Consider the following 6,000-nt stretch of genomic DNA (forward strand, 5'->3'; position numbering starts at 1 on the left):
TGAGATAAAACTCAAAATTTCAATATAGACTAAAGAAAGACATAAACATGTTAATATATCTTGGTTTGAATAAACTTCTTGTCCAACTTGAAGTTTACAGTATTTTTGTATGTGACTTTAGCTTATTCAGAGTTATGCAAGGTTTCATGTCTTATTGTCCTTATCTTGTTTTGATTTTGCGGAAAAGGTTAAAGGTTAAGATATTGTTCTGTATCATTATTTCCTTATAAAATATTATTATCTCTTAATAAAGAATTTACTTATCAATTTTTCTAAGATTAAGAACCCAATTACAAATGGACTCTAAGTTCATTAATCTAATTATAGTTTTTAATGTTTAAGGACTTATTTAAAAATAGTCTATATGCATGCCAATAATTTAACTAAAACGTGGTGCATGCGTTATTACAGTTGACGCAACATGTGGTGGCAGCATCAGTGTGAATGGGAGAGGATAAGCCCAACCAGTTGGCCACTAACATTTTACTACTTGTCACTTTGTAAGCGTAACAGTTTAGATTTTTTTGTTTTCCCACAAATATCCTTAGAGACAATTTTATCCAAGTTGAGAATATTCACAAGTACGTGGAGTTAATATTTCTAGTGGACATTTTTCCATCCACAAAACTCGAACCTGAGACCTTACTTAAGATAAATTAAGCATGTACCACTTGAACGAATGTCCGTCGGTAATGCACATTACAACAATGGACCTGAGTCCAATATATAATATTGATATTGTACTATATTCTAATGCTAGGCAATGTGAGACTTCATATAATAATTATTTTAAACATCCCCAACAATCTCAACCTTGATTGAAATAGACGAATATCTCGCTCCTTAGGAAATCTATACAAGAATCTTCACCTTAACGAATATACGACTCCACCTTGTTCAATGCCTAATTCTCTTTAACTGCTACCCTACATCATAGACCTTCTGAGTATCCTTGACGATGTTACTAAGAGCCTGACTCTCTAAACTTGTAGTGTAGCTTCCCGTACCGTCATCAAATGGAACATGCCACCTAGCCACTTATTGCTATGAAGTCTTTCGATATGTTGGAAAGCCTCAACCGCTACCACCATTGTCTACTCCGACAATCCTAGTTCAAAATAACTATCATACTCCACCATAAGGAGTATACACACAACACACACCTTGTGTCAATATTAACTAATGTCTGTGTCACATCCTTGCATCCAAACCAATGCCCATGTCACACCCCTGCATCTCTACCAATACTCGTGTTACAACTTGTATCAAATCTAATGTCCATTTTACACCCAACATCAAAGTTAGTCAGCCTCTGTGCTTTTATGGATCTGCTAACAATTAACATTCTTCACTATGACGTCTCAGACATATCATTTGGATATTTCACTTCTCATCTCAAATGAGAACATTCTCTCAACATCTAGAGGGATATTGTCAGCATCTGTCTATGGGTCAAAATCGATACATGAGTCTCTATCTCCACCTTGATCCTAACCCAATATATGAACTTATGGGGTTTTGGATCAACACATACATCACCCACACTACAGTTTCGCCATGTTTGCTTCTACTTCAACTCATCTACTCTATCTTTGCCATTACCTTTGAGCACCTTGTCCAGCCATCACGCATTCACCCTCTTTAGCCATTATCTGTTGTATAGATTAAGAGCCATCTACCAATTGGCTCTGATACCAACTGTTGGTGCAGCGAAAGCTATCGTTGCGCAGTGTTTGGCCACAAACAATCAAATAAAAACATAGAATAAATTTAAGAGAAGAAACAAGAGAATTTGTTAATGGGGTTCGACCATTTATGCCTACGTCCCTAGGAGTGTTGAACGACTACCAAGATATTATTAGAGAATAAGAATTACAAATCCTAACACACCCATAGATCCACTTGCCCATGAAGTGTTTCTATTAGATACTTATATCTGGTGCGCATTACAACAATAAACCTGAGTTCAATATATAACATTGATATTCTACTCTACTCTAATGCTAAGCAATATGAAACTTCATACAATAACTATTTCAAACACCCCAACATGATGAATACTTTTTAAATTGCCTCAATATCATAATTAATTTGAAAATATTGTTCCTCCTCCTGGATTTTTAATAGGACGAAATTCAACAATGAACTTAATTCAAATTAAATTTTGGTCTTAGTTTTTCTTTCAGTGTAAGTTCTCATCCTTTTGTCTCTACACAATGGCGAATATATCCTTGGTCATAAGTATCTTTGATACTATATAATTGTAGACAAATTTCTTAACTGTTCCTAATCCATTGGCTATCTAGGGGTAAACACCTTTTGTGTTATAAAATACTATTATTTGTTTAGCAAATAGCACAAGTATGAACATTTAAACCCCATATTTAAATATGCTCTACATAAACCATCCAGCTCCGTTCTGAGTGCACGGTTGGAGTTGAAGTTTGAAGGTGGCGAGTCTCATCCACCATTTCACATCAGACACTTTCATTCAGTGTTATTAATATCATACTGGTCATAAAACCAATTACGTTATTGATATAGTGGTATAACAATTCAATTGATGTTCACTAATTTAAATGCATACTAGTAAAAGTAGATATACATATATAATATTTATTAACATTAATGTTGAAAAATCAATAAAAAAATATTTTTTATTTTTATTAAAAATTAATTTTAAATAAAAATCAGCTAGTATGACCAGTACTGTTCAAATGAAAATCAGCCGATATGACTAATTTTGACAAATTTAATCAATTTTAATAATATAATTGTATGACTAATATAATTATTATATCATATCAGTATTGGGACTGATTCACCAATTTATTGATTGAAGTAGTCGGTACGAAACGGTTTAAACAAGCAATGCTAGTTTCACTTTTTTGTTTTGTTTTCTTATAATGATTCCATGTTCTTCTTTGTCCAACATAAATTGTCCTTTTATGCACATGTCCCTTAGCCACTGCTCTTGTTTTTAGGACTAAAGTACTATCATTTATTCACATGTTTGATAACTCTCTCTCGTCTTAACATGTGCGTTAATTACTTAAATTAATCATATCATTTTTTAGTACATATATAGATAGAACTCTCGTGAGATTAGGGTGATTTATTCCCACGTTTGCTAAAAGATATATAATTATAAATAAAAAAACAAAGGTTTTCCTATAGGGAAATTAAAACCCCACTCAACTAATAGTAAACCATAGAGAAAATAACAAAGGTTTTCTTATGTACTATCTATCAATATAAAAAAAATACAAGTTTCATGGCAAAGCTTACAAACTCATCATAATTAGTGTATGACCTTATAAACCCAAGCCCTCTATTTATAATGATGCATATGTACTTTCTTCTGATTATGAGTAAATTCAAATAATTGTTTCTCACATTTTCAACACCATTGAAAGCTGTATATTCTTCTTCTAAAAGTGACTGTGTAAAAAAATTTAGACGAAAAGAAAATGACACACATTAAAAATAGGAATACTTAAATTTGTTTAGACACAATGACATTTAATTTTTTTTTATAGTTTTATGGCCACATAGTTAGAACTACAGGGAAGAACATTTTTATGAAAAAAATAATATGTACTTATGTACTATTATTTAATAGATGATATATTTGAGAATTAAATGGCAATTGATTCTTAAAAAATATGTCATCCAAAGGGATCACGCCCTTTTCCATATTTTTATAACTAGTCATATATATTATAATACTTAGAAAAACACATTTGAAAAAATATTTATTACATAACTAAAACATTTTTATATATCCATCTTAACCCTCCCTTTTAAAGTTCATGGATCCCTCTTGGCTATCTAGTATGAGATTTACTAAATTATCGTAGTAATTATTTACATTGCTTCATCTAACTATAACTATTTGGAACCTGTAATTTAAAATACCACCCAATTCTAACTAAGATGGGACTATGAGCATATGGTCTTTTTTGCAATAGTGTCGTAAGCAAATTTACAATTATAAAGCAAAAATTGTTTAATGAGAGCGTATTTGAATTGTACAGTTTTAAGCATTTTAATTTCTATTTTAAAAAATTCTATATTGGCATTTTGAATCTATGTTACTAATGTCACAATAATTAGTTAAGTATTAGCAATAATGTATTATGTTTAATTGTTTATAATGACTCATGTTCATTTCAAAATATTAATTATTTCTTTTAAATACTAGAGAGACAAGTGTATTAAATTCATTTTGTTTTGAAAGACAAAAATATTATTTCATTATAATTAAAATGATAAATATATTATTATATATTGATTTTTAGTGTGTTTTCGAAGCAATTTTTAAGAGAATCTTTACTCGTATTTTTAGAGCAAAAATCATGAATGGTGATAATAAATCTACACCTTTTCTGCGCATGCATATAATAGGTCCCAACAATAATAGTTACTACACACTCGCACTCTCTGGCCATATTCGAAGGGTGGGGTTTTTGTCTTTTTTTTCTTTCTTTCTGTATATTCTTTTTGGTATTTTGTTGGTATATTCTGTGTCCATGACATAATCTTCTTATACGTTTTGCATTCTTTTGTTACAGTTATTGGAACCATTTCAAAGTATTATCATCCCTTCCTCGTTCTCTATAAAATATAGCGATGAACCCAATTCCGTTTTTCTGATTTTTTATTAAAATGTGAAATAGTTCCTTAAAGATCAGATGTCATTAAAATAATCTCCTATTAAATGAGCATAACGTTAGTCTTTTGTTAAGAAATTTAATTGTTGATCAATTTTTTAGGACTAACTTAATGACATTTTAATCCTTTGTGTAAATTTAACCATTTTACATGGGATAGTTTTTGGATTGAATCATTATTTAAACTTTAGTTAGCTTTTGAGGGACTTATTTGACATTGTACTCTTATTTTTAAATAGTTATCATACATATTCTATGTAGGACAAGTTGGTATATAAAGAAAAAATATGACTAAATAATTCTCAAATATTTCTTTTATGAGATGATTTGCTCTCTTAAAGCTTCTTTTGTGAGTTCCTAAATATTAGAACCAAAATAGATGAAGTAAGAATTTTAGAGACCACTTTAAGACAACTTTTTAAGGAGCAAATAGTCTCACAGACAAGACCTTCATCTTCAATTTTTTAGATCGGGAAGAAAAAAATATATTAGAGACCATTTTTATTTTATAAAAGGAGGGACAGAATTATTTATTTATTAAATAATAGACTGTCTCTTAAAAGTGCCATTTCCTCTCCTGCAACAAAAAACAGTTTTATTCACACACACAAAAATTGTTGGGTCATTTTTAATTATAATTTCGTAATTCGTAGACAGGCCCATTTAATCGTACAATTTTCTAAGTGGGCCACAAACTTATTGATCCAGAAAATGTAATCCATTTTGATTCACCCTTATGGTTGGGAGTTATGGACGAACACATCTTGGAGCACATGAGTTTTCTCACGAGTTATATCACTGTATTTATCACATACTTTTACATATGTTAACGATTACAGTTTTTCAAAATAAATTGCTATATCTCTTCTTACTTTTAACTAGAATTAAATATTCGTATCTTTTTGATAATGTCAAAAGGGAGAGAAATGTTGCTTGTTGTGTTTGATGTTATTTGCAGATTTATTAATCATTGATTACCTAAGGGGAGAGCAAATTGCTTCAATTATGCAAATGTATAACATAATCAAGCTAATTCATCAAATGTCACGTATTATTTGATATGGTGTTTGTAATCATCAAAAAGGGAGAGATTGAAAGTTCAAAGCGTCAAAAATTGCATTAACAATATTTTGCCTATGTTTTTATGAAGATAAGGAGTTAGTTAAAACTTGAAAATGTCTCAACAATCAACATGCCGATGACTCAAGTGGTGACTTATTAGACTTATGTTATAATTCTTTATTATCTTTTTAGAAGTTTAAGATGTTTGTCATAGATATTGAGTCTAGGTTAGGTAAACCTAGGTGTGAGTCTCACAAGACTTAAT

The sequence above is a fragment of the Lupinus angustifolius genome, chromosome LG05 (assembly GCF_001865875.1).
Source record: "Lupinus angustifolius cultivar Tanjil chromosome LG05, LupAngTanjil_v1.0, whole genome shotgun sequence".
NCBI lineage: Eukaryota > Viridiplantae > Streptophyta > Magnoliopsida > Fabales > Fabaceae > Lupinus > Lupinus angustifolius.